General features: G+C 36.2%; 1 long non-coding RNA gene across 1 annotated transcript; it reads left to right on the top strand.

Moving 5' to 3' along the window:
• The first annotated feature begins 2,586 nt into the window (after nt 1–2,586).
• Nucleotides 2,587–16,933, top strand: LOC135968032 (uncharacterized). The gene is made up of 2 exons (XR_010582457.1): nt 2,587–2,677; nt 15,633–16,933. It is a non-coding gene; the product is annotated as an uncharacterized lncRNA (long non-coding RNA).
• Nucleotides 16,934–17,429: the final 496 nt, after the last annotated feature.

Raw genomic sequence — 17,429 nt, 5'->3', positions numbered from 1 at the left:
GAAGGAATGAAAAACAGCAACTCTTCACTGAGTTCTATCACATTCATGGGTTCAATACTATCCACAAAGTGTAAGAACTCATTCCAGTAATCTCAAGAGACTCCCCAGGGTAGCCATGAGGTCTGGCAAAAGCTTACTCGTTGAACACCATGGAATCTGACAAAATACTAAACTGAGGGGAGGCCAACCACTTCCCATAAAAGGGATATACCGGAAGGTGCAGGTTTGGTCCATCTGGTATCAAGGAGGCCTTGGCGGCCATGCAGAATGTGTGAGTCATTGCTTCCATGACCCGAGGCACACAGAACGGCAGGGTAGGGAGACTCACAAGTTCAGGGACTGTGAGAGCTTCTTTTTCCAGGAGAACATAGTGTGCAGCCAGCAACTGCCTCTCTAAGAGCGTATATTGTGGGAAAAGAAAGATAATGTTGGGTGGGGCGGGGGAGGATTCCCACGTATGGGAGGGTTAAGGGAGACAACTGGAAGATATTCAAAAAAAAAAACAAAGGGAAGGGAAAATGATGACAGAAAAACAAACAAACAATATGGGATAGAAGGAACAATGGTATAAAAAGGATAGAATGATGTACCAAATTATTTTTTAAAGAGGGTCATTTAGTTGAGGGATGTCCTGAAAGATAATGTTCAACACGAATAGAAATAATTTTATTAGAAGTGGTAGATGTGGAAATAGGTTTTTATTTGAGGTATAAATGTTGAATAAACAATTTAAGAATAAAAAGATAAAAATCAAATTATATTTAAGAAGGACATGGGTTTCAGTAAAGATTCCTCATATTTTTTCTTTTTGGGGGTATATATATTTTAAAATAAATTGTATTGTGTATATTTAAGGTTACAACATGATGTTATAAGATACATTTTTTATTACTTACAAAAATTTAAAAATTAATGTTTACTTTAGACATATAGAAACTACAAATTAGAAATTATGAATTCTATTCTCAAACTTAAACACTGCTAACAGTTTCATATATATCTTTCCTGAAATACATTCTCATTTATGAAATTCTATTACATATACTGCTCTGACAACAGATGCTTCTGACAAGCTATCAGGGCCAATAGATAGTAATACATTATCATTTCAACATACTTTTATTTTGTTAGACTTACAAAATATTTTTTTATTTTTATTTCTTCTTCCTGTGTTTTTGTGATAATAATTATTTATAGATCAAACCTATTAGCCTATTTTCCCCATTATTCCCTTAGAAAAAAATTAGCAAAGAGTGCATATACACCCACATATGCCCAGGTAACAATTTTTTTCACTACGAGATGTGAATGCTTATAAACTGGAAATAAAGACCCAGAAATGAAAATTACTCTTGGTAGAAGCAATAAAATACATGCAGTTAGGTCTCTGAGGAAATAGGTGAAATTCTGATTCATGAAATGAAGGAAAAGACTAGGCTTAGATAGAAAGAGGATATTATTTTACTGAAAGGTGAGAAAAATGTAAGTGGTTACATGTGCATGTAAAAAGTTGAGAGAATACTTGAAAACAATATTCTCTGCAAATAGCAGTTCCATAGTTAGGATAGATATCTGAGGAAAAGTGAAATTTTATTATTGGTAGACAGGAAAAAGGTAGGAAGAAAAAGAGAACTGGCAATTAAAATGAAATAAGAAGTGATGGGATAAGATGTATGTGAAGCTTCACATAGTGAAACGTTGCTTTTGATTTTCCAAAGTGTTTTAAGGACCTAGAGTTAGGAACATTGGCACAGTTTATAGGTAAAGGAGCACAACACAATTTTTCTCTTTGGAGTATAGTCTGGAGAACAGTTGATGTGATATAACTGTAGTCAAGGCCAGAAAAATGAGAAAATGAAAAAAGATAATAGGATTGGGAGAATGACGGAAAGACAGAATTTAAAAGTGGGATGCTTTCATCTATAAATACAGAAAAATAAGTAGGCAGAAGAAAGGAATTGTATGGCCTTCCAGATGCTGGGTAAATTAATATGTCATGGAGCTTATAAAAAAATAAAGGAAATAATCGCAGATCAAAATATTTGGTTTAAATGTTGAGCAACCTTAAAAGCTAAATTTTAAAAATCAGGTGTGTAAAGACATGTAAGAGTCAAGGAAATAATAAAGACAAGATGAAGAAGAATTCCAGAGAAGGAAGAGTTCTTTCTAGATGAGCTGGCGATCACCAGGCATTTTGTTCCTAGGAGTAGGTGCGCCCAGACAGACTCCACTTGAAAGGGAGAGAAACCAGCAGAGCTTGTGGTAATCACTCGGAGCTAGCTGTCATTTGAAAATGGAAACCACGAGGCCAAACTCATAATCATATTTTCCTTTGCCTAAAACACAGCCCTTATTTTAGGTTGTGGGTGAAGAGTTTGGTTAGAAGCTAAAAGACGGAGCAAAGTTTTCTGCAGTCTCATAGTGCTTGGCAAGCAAAGACCCCCTAGAGGGAGGGATTCTGCCACAAGCACATGGCCAGTCTTCCTGTCTAGGCATTTGCCAGAGTTTGAAGCTGCCTGAAACAGGAAATTAAGAGCTAAGCTCAAAACTTCCAAAGGGAACAACTAAATCTCTTTCATTCTTCCAGGGATGAAGAGCCACAGCACCACGCACTGCTGAATCCACTGTCCAGGACACCTTCACTTAAGGGACAGAAGTGAATCCCCCTCTGATCAAGGTTAGTGTTAACGTAATCAGCAAAACAAATGATGTTTAGTACAATTAATCTTATTGTAAAATGCAAGTAATAAAACCAATCTCATTAACTTTTGTAAAAATTAAACGAGAAAAATATTGTGTGTGTCTATATATATACACATATGTATACATGTACATGTATCTGTAAGCATATATATGTTTAAATAGATAGAAGGATATTCGTATCAGGAGAGCTCTGCCTCCCAACCTAAATACCTCTAAAGGTCCAACCTCATAACACTATCATATCGGGAATTAGGTTTAAACGTATAAATTTCGGGAAAGCACAAAGATTCAGACAATGACACAGACTGAGCTAACAAAAGCACAGCGAGGTTTCCAAAGATGAGAATTGAAGAACCTGGACAATGTAAGATTCACACTTCATTCTAAAGAAAGACTCTTTCAATGAATTATATCCAAGTAAATATCTTCAAATTCCTTAGAAATTAATAGGACACTGGGCGCAGTGGCTCACACCTGTAACCCCAGTACTTTGGGGTTACAGCACTTTGGGAGGTCGAGGCAGGTGGATCCTTTGAGATCAGGAGTTCCAGACTAGCGTGTCCAACATTGTGAAGCCCCGTCTCTACTAAAAATACAAAACTTAGCTGGGCGGGTGTGGTGTGCACCTGTAATCCCAACTACTAGGGAGGCAGAGGCAGGAGAATCACATGAACCGGAGAGGCAGAGGTTGCAGTGAGCCGAGATCACGCCCCTGCACTCCAGCTTGGGCAACAGAGCATGACTCTGTCATAAATAAATAAACAAACAAACAAAGCCATAGGAGAGGCAGCAATATCTATAGTTTATTTTAAATGTGTGTAGCAAAATGTACAGGCATACCTCCTTTCATTTCACTTTGCTTTATTGCACTTCACATATTTTGAATTATTTACCAATTGAAGATCTATGGCAACCCTGCTTCCAGCAAGTCTATCAGTGCCATTTCTCTGATGTGTTTACTTTGTGTTAATGTGTTTACTTTGTGTTTCTATTACATATTTTGGTAATCTGAGCAACATTTCCAATGTTTTTGTTATTATTAAATCTGCTATACTGATTTGTAATTAGTGCTCTTTGATATTACTATTGCAGTTGTTCTGAGTGCCATATCCATGCCCATATAGGACGACAAGCTTAACTGATAACTGCTGTATGTGTTTTGACTGCTTCAGAGAATGATCATTGCCCCACCTCTCTACTTCCCTCTCTACTTCTTCACAGGCCACCTTATTCTATTCCTAAAGACACAGCAATATTGGAATGAGGGCAGTTAATAACCCTACAATGACTTCTAAATGTTCAAGGGACAGAAAGGGTTGCATGTGTCTAACTCTAAATAAAAAATTAGAAATAATTAAGATTAGTCAAAAAAGCATGTAGAATGCCAAGAGAGGCCACAAGCTAGACCTCTTGTGACAAAAAGTGAACCAAGTTTTCAATGCAAAGGAAAAGTTCTTGAAGGAAAGGATAAGTGCTACTCCAGTGAACCCAAGAGTGATGAGAAAGTGAAATGGCCTTATTACTGATATAAAGTTTTAGTGGTCTGGGTAGATTAAATCAGCCCCAGCATTATCTTCAGCTAAAGACTAATACAGAAAAGGACCCTAACTCTCTTCCATTCTCTGAAGGCTGAGAGAGGTGAGGAAGCTGCAGAGGAAAATTTAAAGCTAGTGGAAGTTGGTTCATGAAGCTTTAGGAGGAAAAACAAAAAATTACCTCTGCTAACGTAACAGTGTAAGGTGAAGAAGCAAGTGCTAATGTAGAAGCTACGGCAAGTTATCCAGAAGACCTAGCTAATATAACTGATTAAGGCAGATGCACGAAACAACAGATTTTTAATATAGATGAAACAGCCTTATACTGGAAGAAGATGCAATCTAAGACTTTCATAGCAAAAGAGAAGTCAATGTCTGGCTTCAACGTCTTGAAGGACAGGTTAACTCTTGGGCTAATGCAGCCAGTGTCTTTAATTTAAAGCCAATGCTCATTTGCCATGCTGAAAATCTAAGGGCCTTTAAGAATTCTGCAAAATTCACTCTAAAATATAACAACGAAATTCCACATGACAGCACATTTGTTTACAGCTTGATTTACTGAATATTTTAAGCCAACTAGTGAGATCTGCCACTCAGGGAAAAAACAATAAAAAGACTGCTTTCAAAATATTCCTGCCCACAGACAATATACCTAGTCACCTAAGAGCTCTGATGGAGATGTACAAAGAGATTAATGTTGTTTTTATGCTTGCAAACACAACATCTATTTTGCAGCCCATGGATCAAGAAGTAATTTTACTTTCAAGTTTTATTACCTAAGAAATAAATTTTCTAAGGCTATAGCTGCCGTAGATCATGATGGATTTGATGAGTCTGGTCAAAGTAAATTGAAAACCTTCTGGAGAAGATTCACCATTTAGATGCTGTTAAGAACATTCATGGTTTGTGGGAAGAGGTCAAAATATCAACATTAACGGGAGATTGGAAGACGCTGATTCGAACCTTCATGGTTGACTTTGAGAGAGGTTCAAGATTTTTGTGGACGAAGTAACTGCAGATGTGGTAAAAATGGCAAAATAACTAGAATTAAAAGTGGAACCTGAATATATTACTGAATTTCATCATCAAATGTTAATGGATTCGAAGCTTTCATGATCTAAGAAAGTGATTTCTTGAGATGGAAACTACTCCTGGTGAAGATACTGTGAACATTGTTGAAATGTCAATAAAATTTTTTGATTAGTACATAAACTTAGTTGATGAAACTGCCCCAGGGTTTGACAGAATTTTCTCCAATTATGAAAGAAGGTGGGGTGGGTCATGCCTATAATCCCAGCACTTTGGGAGGCTGAGGCAGGTGGATCACCTGAGGTCAGGAGTTTGGGACCAGCCTGGCCAACATGGTGAAACCCCATCTCTACTAAAAGTACAAAAAAGAAAAAAAATTAGCTGGGTGTGGTGGTGGACGCCTGTAATCCCAGCTACTTGGGAGGCTGAGGCAGGAGAATTGCTTGAACCCAGGGAGGCAGAGGTTGCAGTGAGCCAGGATCGCACCATTGCACTCCAGCCTGGGCAACAAGAGTGAGACTCTTTCTAAAAAAAAAAGAAAAGAAAGAAAGAAAGAGAGAAAGAAAGGGAAGGAGGGAGGGAGGGAGGGAGGGAGGGAGGGAGGAAGGAAGGAAGGAAGGAAAGAAGGAAGGAAGGAAGGAAGGAAGGAAGGAAGGAAGGAAGGAAGGAAGGAAGGAAGGAAGGAAGGAAGGAAGGAAGGAAGGAAAAAAAAAGTTCTACTGGCCGGGCATGGTGGCTCATGCCTGTAATCCTAGCACTTTGGGAGGCCGAGACGCGCGGATGGATCACCAGGTCAGAAGATCCAGACCATCCTAGATAACACGGTGAAACCCTGTCTCTACTAAAAACATACAAAAATTAACCGGGCGTGGTGGCGGGCGACTGTAGTCCCAGCTACTAGGGAGGCTGAGGCAGGAGAATGGCTTGAACCTGGTAGGCGGAGCTTGCAGTGACCAGCGATCTCACCACTGCACTCCAGCCTGGGCGACAGAGAGAGACTCCCTCTCCAAAAAAAAAAAAAAAGTTCTACTGTAGGTAAAATGGTATCAATCAGCATCACATGCTACAGAGAAATCTTTCATGAAGAGTCCATCAATGTGGCAAACATCGTTATTGTCTTATTTTAGAAATTGCCACAGCCACTCTAAGCTTTAGCCACCACTACCCTAATCAGTCAGCAGCCAATAGCATCAAGGTGAACTCATCCACTAAAGAAAAGATTATTATTGCTGGAGGTTCAATTGATTGTCAGCATTTTTTACAATAAAATATTTTAAAATTAAGGTATGAATATTGTTTTCTAGATAATGCCGTAGTACATTTAATGTACCTCAGTATAGAGTAAATATCATCTTTGTATGCACTCATGAATCAAAAAATTTGTGTGACTGTTTTTATTTTGACATTGGCTTTATTGTGGTGATCTGGAACTGAACCTGCAATATCTCTGAGGTATGCCTGTATGATGTTTTTATTTCGTGGTATGTTTCATCATGTACAGGAGTATTTTATTAGTGTAATAGTAAAGACACAAACAAAGAGTCTCTCCCATTGTTATTGTTCCTCAGTTGGGCAAATCCTTTAGGATAATTGCTGTTGAAATTATGGTTTTTAGATTAAGAAAATTTGAGTAGCTACTGCCAAAGAACCTAGGTATATCACAATACATATATGTATTATTAGATCACCTGTGACCTAATAAAAATGAGGCCAAAACATGTTTTTTGAAGTTGTAAAAAAGGATCTATGTCATTTCTGTGAATCACATGCTTTACTGTTGGAGACTCAGAGTAAACAGAAGCAGCCAAATATCCCTGATCCCTTCAGACTAGTTTTTTTCAACTGTACAAATAAAAATGCTTTTTTATTAAATTTTTGTCAACTACATTTATCTAATATTCCAAGAGGCAGGAAATTGATGAAAGAAGCATTTGAAACAAGGAAACAGTTTTTTTCTTAAAAAAAAAATAATTTCAACTTTTATTTTAGATTCAGGGGTTACATATGCAGGTTTGGTACCTGGGTATATTGCATGATTCTGAGGTTTAGGGTATGATTGATCCTGTCACCCAGGCACTGAGCATATGTAGTACCCAATAGGTACTTTTTCAATTTGTCCCCTTCCCTACCTCCCTCCAGTAGTCCCCAGTTTTTTGTTGCCATTTCTGTGTGAATGGGTACCCAAAGTTTAGCTCCCACTTATGAGAATATGTAGTATTTTATTTTCTATTCCTGCATTCATTCATTTAGGATAATGGTCTTCAGCCACATCCATGTTGCTGCAAAGGACATGATTTCATGCATTTTTATACCATGGAGTATATGTACCACGTTGTCTTTATCCAGTCTACCATTGGTGGACACCTAGGTTGATCCCATGTCTTTGCTATTGTGAGTAATTTTACAGTGAATATGTGAGTGCATGTATCTTTTTCATAGAATGATTTACTTGCTTGGATATATATCCAGCACTAGCATGGAATGTTTTTCTGTTTGTATCATCTGTGACTTCTTTCAGCAGTGTTTTGTATTCCTCCTTGTAGAGATTGTTCAACTCCTTGGTTAGATGTATTTCTAGGTGTTTTTTTGGTGGCTATTGTAAATGGGATTGCATTCTTGATTTGACTCTTAACTTGAATAGTATTGATGTACAGAAATGCTACTGGTTTGTACATCGATTTTGTATCGCGAAACTTTACTGAAGTTACTTATTCATTCCAGGAGCCATTTGGCGAGTCTTTAGGGTTTTCTAGGTACAGAATTATATTGTCTGTGAGGAGAAGTAGTTTGTCTTATTTTCCTATTTAGATGCCTTTTATTTCTTTCTCTTTCCTGTTGCACTGGCTAGCACTTCCAGTAGTATGTGGAATAGGGTGGTGAAAATCGGCATTCTTGTCTTGTTCTAGTTCTTAGAAGGAGAATGCTTCTAACTTTTGCCCATTCAGTATGATGTTGGCTGTGGGTTTGTCATAGATTGCTGTTATTATTTTCAGCCATGTCCCTTTAAGACCTAGCCTGTTGAGGGTTTTTATCGTGAAAAGATGTTGCATTTTGTCAAAAGATTTTTCCACATCGAGGGCGTCAGAAACATGATATCTGATATGTAAGGCTAGAGCAGCATGGATAATTGGTTCCAGACAATGCTTTGAGATTCAACGACTATATATTGGAAATGAAGTGTCTTCATATTACCATCTTAGCACAACTTACAGCTACAGAAAATGATCTTCACACCTACTTGCAAATGAAAACTTGAGTTAGAAATAATTTGCATGAAATGAGTAAATATTTTTTAATCACTAGCATGTATATATAATATATATAACATTATTGCTTGTTTTCTATTTTTACTGACTTAATATAAATTATTATTTGTACCATATATTTGTTTTTGCTCTTGTATACAGAAATGTTAATAAACACATTATGAACAGACTTACATGAATGGCATTCAAGATTTATTTTACCTGCCTATCCATTAACTCTGTGAAATCAGCACCTTAGATTCTTAGTTTTATTTTATAACTATAATTTAACTCCAAAAGCAACATAAATTTTCTCATATATTTAAATCTATCATGCTTAAAATTGAATCCAGAATTCTGGAAGAAAATAAGTAGGGTGGTTTATGAAAGCACAGAGACCAAAATTATACTACACACACACACACACGTGTATCGTAATCCAAAAGGGGTTAAAACTACTTATAATTGGCTGGGCATGGTGGCTCGCGCCTGTAATCCCAGGACTTTGGGAGGCCAAGGTGGGCAGATCATGAGGTCAGGAGATCGAGACCATCCTGGCTAACAAGGTGAAACCCTGTCTCTACTAAAAATACAGAGAAAATTAGCTGGGCATGGTGGTAGGCGCCTGTAGTCCCGGCTACTTGGGAGGCTGAGGCAGGAGAAAGGCATGAAGGAGAATGGCGTGAGTCCCAGGAAGCAGAGTTTGCAGTGAGCCAGATTGTGCTACTGCACTCCAGCCTGGGCGACAAGAGTAAGACTCCGTCTCAAAAAAAAAAAAAAAAAAAAAAAAAAATACTCGTAATTAACAATAACACAATAAACATAAAAAAGCAAAGCATTTTTATTTGGACACTTAAAAAAACCTAGCCTGAGGGTCAGAAATTATGTGGTAAGTATGATACTTAATTTAACTTGATCATGCAACATTCGACATAAAACAAATAAACTATTGTTGAAACTCGGGCGTTGCTTTTTTGGATGATCAAAGTAAGTAGTTTCTTGAGATAGAATCTATTATTGGTGAAGATGAACTGAACATTGTTGAAATGTCAACAAAATATTTAGAATATTGCATAAACCTAGTGGATAAAGCAGTTTGAGAGGATTTTTTCCAATTTCGAAGGATGTTCTACTGTGGGTAAAACGCTATCAAACAGCATTGCATAGCATGCTACAGAGAAATATTTCGTGAAAGGAAGTGTCAATTAGTGTTGCAAACTTCAATGTTGTCTTATTTTAAGAAACTGTCACAGTCACCTCAACCTTCAGCAACCACCACCCTGATCAATCAGCAGCTATCAACAATGAGGCAAGAAACTCCACCAGCAATACGACTCCCACTTAGTAGAGTTTCACAAGATTGTTAGCATTCTTTAGCAACAAGCAATAATTTATTTCTAAATTAAAATATTTATATTGGTTTTTAGACATAATGCTATTGTACTCTTTAAAAACTACAGTATAGTGGCCAGGCACGGTGGCTCATGTCTGCAATCCCAGCACTTCGGGAGGCCGAGGCAGGCAGATCATGAGGTCAGGAGATCGAGACCATCCTGGTAAACATGGTGAAACCCTGTCTCTACTAAAAATACAAAAAATTAGCTGGGTGTGGTGGTGGGTACCTGTAGTCCCAGCTACTCAGAAGGCTGAGACAGGAGACTGGCATGAACCCGGGAGGCAGAGCTTGCTGTGAGCCAAGATGGTGCCACTGCACTCCAGCCTGGGCGACAGAGCGAGACTCTGTCAAAAAAAACAAAACAAAACAAAACAAAAACAAATAAACAAACAGAAAAAACTAAGCATAACTTTTATATGGACTAGAAATAGAAAAGATTGTTGTGCACTTTACTGTGATATTTGCTTTATTGCACTGGTGGACCTAACCAGCAATATCTCTGAGGTTTTCCTGTACTTCGTTGAGCGTTTGGCAATCACCTTATCCTTCAGGATTAGTTTGATTTTTGCAGGGGCAAATCTGGCAAATTAATCAGAAATATCAGTTACTAGTACCTTTGCATCCTTTAGCATTGAAGGATGACGTTGTTTCCTGGCAGTTTCTATGGGATTGTTACTATTTTGATTTAATACCCATTTCAGAGGCTTCCATCTAGCAATTCTGTTTAGATTAGCTCTTAATTTATGGCACAAAGAACCAAAATGGTGGGATTGTATGATTTAACAAGTATGTTTATTCTAATAATGCATTTGGGGACTGGGTTAATAAATGACTACCCTGTAGCTCTGTAGATAGACCCAGTTTACCCACTGTGATCTGGGCCAAGCATAACATTTCATTTATTACCTGATTATCATATACCATAACATATCTTCCTAGGTCAGGAACCAATACTGAAATATTCCACATATGAAATATATCTAATTACACTGCATATTCTGAGACTGGATAATTAACCACAGGAGATATTTGTAGTGCCAATGGAACCACTGTGAGTCAGACTCAAGCCAGAATTAGCTTCAACTATCATCTAACCTGCACAAGTTTTCTCTCTGATTCATGGCCTATGTTGGATTTTAGATTACTGAAGATCAGTGTCAATTTAGAGCCAGCATCTAACAACCCCTGTATTGGTCCATTTTCACATTGCCATAAAGAACTATCTGAGACTGGGTAATTTATGAAGAAAACAGGTTTAATTGACTCACAGCGGGAAGCACGGCTGGGAGACCTCAGGAAATTTACAATCATGGCAAAAGGGCGAAGTGGAAGCAGGCTCAGTCTTCACATAGTGGCAGGAGAGAGAGAGAGTGAACGGGGAAATGCTCCACACTTTTAAACAACCAGGTTGTTTTTAAAAAACCAGGTTTTGTGAGAACTCACTCACTATCATGAGAACAGCATGGGGTAAATTCGTCCCAATGATCTAATCACCTCCTACCAGGGCCCTACCCTAATACTGGAGATTGCAATTGAATGTGAGATGTGGGTGGGGACACAGATGCAAACCATATCAACCCCTAACAGCTCTGAGCATTTCATGTCTCTAATGTATAGTGGATAGGACAAATTTACGGTGTGCATGAGGTGTGTTATAGAGTACCTTCAGAGTTTCGGGATTCCCCCTTACCAAAGGTCTGTTGGTCTGTGATCTGTTTAAGTGAACAGGTAAGAAGCCATGAATCTCCACTCTATTGGTTCAACTTCTTTGTCTTCATATTAAACTTATAATAAACATCATTTTTATTATTTGCAAAATGTTATGGGAAGCCATAATTTAAAGTTTTTCTAATTCTTACATATTTCTTGACTCTATAACCAATTAGCCATACACTCAGATGACTGATGGCTTGCATTTATCTTTGCCTTTGAAGGTTAGCAGTACCATTTGGCATCTACTGTGCTAGGCTCCCATTATTCCCATTGATAGTTGGAAACTCAATTCATTGCAACATTGTCCAACATCCTCTATGGCCTACAGAAGTCAGTAAGTAAGAAGTCAGTAAGCTCAGAGGTGATTTTCTATCCTTTCAAGGATGCTCAAGTGCCTTTGGAAATACTCACTTCACTCCAAATTACTCCTTTTCTGTTGGTCATTTGTTTCCTTCTGAAAAATTTACCTTTGCCTATATAAATAGGTGAGGGCAAACAACTTTTTAAAAATTTATTTCTTCTTCCGTACTATGGATAAAATTAAAGATAAGATAAAATAAAAAATTTATCTTATACGTACTAAGATAAAATAAAAATTTATATCTTCTTCCATACTATGTTTTGTATTTCTGTGACTGGGATATTTTGAGATCTAAATCGCACTCTAGGCTGGAGGTAATTAGGGCTTGTGGGTTGGGATCCTGAAGAGTTTTGGTTGCATGGCAACTGCAGCTGGTGAAGTCCTTGGAAGTTGTTATGCAGGGATGGCGAGTTCCCTCCAATAGTGACACAAAGACTATTTGGCTGAGTTTCAAGTGTCCGGGGGGGCTTAAGGCTTTTAATCTTATCTGATTCTTTACAAATGTTCCCCTTCCATGTATCAAGACCCCAATCCTTGCTTGCCACTGACTTTATATTAACTAACTTAAGAGGTCAGATAGGGTTGAGATTATTACTAATGCCACAACTCTGAAACACTCAAAAGGCCCTGGGATTGCTATACGTGTATCCACGCTTTGGATACAAGAAATAAAGCATTCCTTCAAAGCTACCATCAAGGCTTTTTAATAATTTTTGTTGAAGCTGTAGTTGTTGCCTTCACTTAGCACTTCAGGTCTCAGGTTCAGAAAGATGCCTCATAATTAATGTTCAGGTTCACTATGCAAAGATGAATTGGGAAATGGAGATCCATCCTCAGAGAAACTGAATGGTTTAGATTTAGACGTTTTGTGTCTGGGTCTTTCTTTGTCACTAAGCATATAGTCGACAAAAGCACATACTGGCATTTGAAAAAAGTGGTTTGTGGCAGGAGTTTTCTGTCTCTTTTCATGAGGTAGGGTTTTTGTGGGTCTCCATCGGATCCAGGCTTCATGCAGTGAGCCTAACTTTAATCTTGTTTCTGGCCATGGGAAGCAAACCAGCACAACCACTGCGCAATTAGAGCTCAGAGATCTGTGACCTTAAAACCTTATCTCTGACTCTAGTAGGAATTTTTCTGTCATACACAGTTCTATTTTGCTTTCTGTAGCTCAGCTGTCTTAGGTATTTTTCTTCATTGCATTTGTTAAGTAAACATTATATGTTGAGACATAGGAGATTATTGTCAGAGTTGATCATTTTGATTGGAGGTATGTACATACATTTTATTGATGGGTGGAAATTCATAATTTTTCATTCAGAATATTGAAATAAAATTCAGCTGTGTCAATATGTCCCCATCGCAATGTAACATTTGTTAACTGCATTCACCATTTATAGTTACTATTAAGATTAAATAAACTACCCAGGTTATTAGTTTTCTATTGCTACTGTAACAAATTACTATAAACATAGTGGCTTAAAATAACACAAATTTGTTATCTTTCAGTTTTCTATGTCAGGAGTCTGAACTAGGACTTACTGCCTAAAATCACGGTACCTGTAGGGCTGCATTACTTTCTAGAGGCTTTGGATATAATTCATTTACTTGCCTTTTCAGCTCCTACAGGCCACCCCTAGTCGTTGTCTTGTGGCCCCATTCCTTTATCTTCAACACCAGCAAGATCAAGTTGTCATTTCTCTGAGCCTCCTTCTCTCCCATCTCTCTGATTCTGACATTTCTATCCCTTCTTCCCTATATAAGGATCCTATGATTACATTGGTTCCACTGGGGTTAACCAAGGATAATCTTCCTATTTGAAAGTAATCAAATTAGCAAACTTAATTCCATCTGTAACCTTAATCTCCCCTTGTCATGTAACAGAAAGTAGTCACAAATTCTGGGGATTAGGGCATGGATATTTTTGGGAGGCCATTATTTTCCCTATCACACTGTCTTTGGGTTAGGTCTCATTAGTTTGAAACATATAAATAGGAAAATCAAAGGGTCATCAATATTAAATCCACATTCAATGTAACTTCATTTTTAACTGGAAAATTCTTACACAGATGTGTCCTACAAAATAAGATTTTAAGCAAAGTAATCATGGCCTCCTTGTTAGACAATCATTTTTATGTATTTTCCACATTTGCAGAAGAGAAACTTCATAGTGAGAGAGCAGAAAATGCCAAAGAAACAATGGTTTCTTTTTGGGGGATAGCTTTTTCATCTGACATCTCTCAGAAAACTATTATTTTTAAATCTAAATTACAGAGGACCACAATAACCTTATTCCACTGTAGACAGCTGAATCATGAAACTTCTGCATGTTCTTCCATTAAGAAATTACTCTATTATCTATAATGCACCAAACGTAACTTAAGACAAAGCAAAGAATAAGGATGTATTCATTCATTCATGCATGCACTCAATTGTTTTTAGCATGTATTACATGCCTAAGAAACTTTGCTATTTACTATGGATATTGTTATGAGAAACAAATACTTTTTCTCTCACTGTAATTTCTTTCATTTTGTTTTAATCCAGTGATCTAATAATTTTGTTTACTAAAATTTTGTTTAGTAAAGTTTAGTAATTTTGTTTCACTCTAGTAACAAAATTTTATTTTAAGGTAGTAATCAAACACACTTGTTGAAATCCATAAATTATGCTTGCATTTTATTTTAATTTTTTGTTTGTTCCAGTGGTGGTATTGATTTTGGTTTGCCCAACTTTGCCTATATACAACACAGTTGATACTGTTATGTTGATCCTCTGACTCTGTTAACCACTAACACGTTTAATTATTGTTGCTTCAGTGTTTTGTGGAAAAAAAATTCTATTGTATATTTAAACATTTTTCTGTTATTATATGATTCAGTTTTCATTCTCCTTATTTGAGTGAGAGTTCTAACTTTCTAGAGTAACATACCTAAAATAACAGTAAAGAAAACTTTATCTATGTCTGTTTATGAATATATATAACATGATTACAGTGGGATACACTGGACTGTCAGATATTTTAATTGATTTCTCATACTGTAAGCTATGATAAACAGCCCTCAGCACTATGGCAAAGTAGTAGAAGTTATAAAGGTCCATGTATATACCCTTTTTACCTGCAGGGTTGTGAATTAAATAGCACCTGAGCTCATGTGTGGCACTTGGGCAAATTTAAACTGAAGCCTAGCAAAAAAAGCCACAGAAATATAGAGATTTTATTTCTTAGGAGATAAGAGTTTTGATTTTTAAGATAGAAAAATATTAGTTTATCAGCATTCAGTGGAAATGCACAAATAAATCTTGTTGATATAATGTTTTATATAATAATATTATTCTCTTGCTTTGCATCAGTTTTACACGTGTATACATCTTTGCAGAATGTTTTTTAAAAATTATTTTCTTTGTTTTATGTATAATTTATGGTTACTTTAACAGTAATATTTAGTTTATTTCCCACCTACCAAGAAGTGTATGTAATAATAATAACTTAGATTTCCAAAGAGTTGTGTGTTTATATAGGTTTAAATAATATATTCTATAAGATTTCTATTTTCTTTTGCTATAGATTATTTCAAATTGCATTTTGATTTCTTCTAATTGTCTTTTTCTCCACGTGTCTGTATTTTTAAAAACTGTTTTGAATATTCCAGATACTGATTATCACGGTGGAATCTTGCAAAAGGTGAGCAGCTTCACTCTTAATAAAGGGACCTTGATCAGCAGCAAGTAGTGCGGAGGGAGCTCCTCACAACTCGACCAATGTGAACCCAATTTGAGAACTGAAGGAGAAATCAACATCTGTGCAGATCAGGAGCTGCTAAGAGAATGCTGGCATTGGAGCTGAAAAGGTGACCTTGTTATCTCTGAGAAAATTATTGAATATCAACCTACCTATGGTTTATCAAGAAAATGCTCCTGGATTAATTATTTTCTTGCTAATTTTAGTTAAAATTCTTTCTGAAATTTTCTTTCATCCATGAATATTTTTTTACCAGAGATAGCTGAAATTAATTATGACTTGCTCAGCTTCTAGACATTTCTTATCCTCACTAATTATCTCAACTATAACTAGCTTAAAATGGTTACATGCTAAAACTCAATTTTTCAATAGAAACTAGTTATTAAAACTTTTTTTGTCTGTATTTTCTCAGAAAAATGATAAAATTAACTTATCTTCAACGTGGAAACATTTTTGTATTGTAAATAAATATGAAAAAAGGGAATGACTTCCAATACTACCAAATAAAAATGATTAGACAAGATTCTCTATGCCAAGTAGATGCTTGATATTGTATTTGTTAACACAAATAAACAATGCTTACTCTTTCAGTGAGGCTTAATTTTAGATAGTTTTGTTTTCTCAAGACACAAACAATTTAAAAAATAAATTAAAAAATAAAATAGGTGATTAGCTGTTGGCATATTTGCAATGAAAAATAAAGTAAACCCATTTCATTACTGTCTATCTTATGCATGAAATAAACCATACTAAGCCTGATAATTTCATAGAAAAATCCAGGTATTAATAAAATATGCATTCCTAAAAATGCACATAATTTTACTTCAAATATTGCTAAAATTAATGCATTTACATTTTTATAAGAGTTTTTAACAGTTTTCTTATGATACTATACTATCTTGGATATTGTGCCTCTCTATTTTAAACCAATTTATGATGTATGAACACGAAGCAATCAAGACTGTTTTGGAGAGGCTGTGAAAGAGTTTAGACTTGTATTCAGGTAGGACATCTGGGATTTGGAAAGATACCAAGATGATCTACACTTTAGCTTCAATGTAATTATTCATTTTAACTGATGCGATGTTAGGCATCCTCTGGATAAGGCACCATTTTGCTAATTTACTGATTTATAATCTATTTTCTACTTTCAATTTTGTAAGAAACTGTTCTAACTCTGAAGGAAAATAAAAGTGTCTTTTTCACAACAAAGTCTCCCTGAATCAGTATGGATACTCTCTATGACCTTTGTACATGTTTACTTCAGAACTTGCAATGTTTTTTAACTCTTGACAAACAGCTGTATTCCTTGCATGTTTTAAGAAAATCAAATTTGCAAGCACTATAAGATATATTATGACAATGGATATAACCCAAAAATTATCCACATCTTCATTCTTCCTCATCAATTTCAGGTCTATCCTTTAGGATTCATTTAGAAAATCCAGTACTAGTTTTGCTGCCGTGATTGATGTCTTCATAGGTCGTTATCTGCATGTAACCTGAAAATATTTCGTGCACAACATGAGAATCAGGTGTGAGAGAATGTTAGAGCAAATCAAATTGAGCAACACATTTTGACTGACAAATAAAATAAAAACATCTTTTGAGTACCTTGGCATTTGTGATCATGTAGGGTTTTTTAGCTGTCCAGAAAACCATTGCGATACATTTTTTTAACTACCACACTTCTGTTATTTAAAATAAT

This window comes from Macaca fascicularis, chromosome 17 (assembly GCF_037993035.2).
Source record: "Macaca fascicularis isolate 582-1 chromosome 17, T2T-MFA8v1.1".
Lineage (NCBI taxonomy): Eukaryota > Metazoa > Chordata > Mammalia > Primates > Cercopithecidae > Macaca > Macaca fascicularis.
Note: the sequence above shows the minus strand (reverse complement) of the source record. Positions and strands in the feature narration are given on the sequence as shown.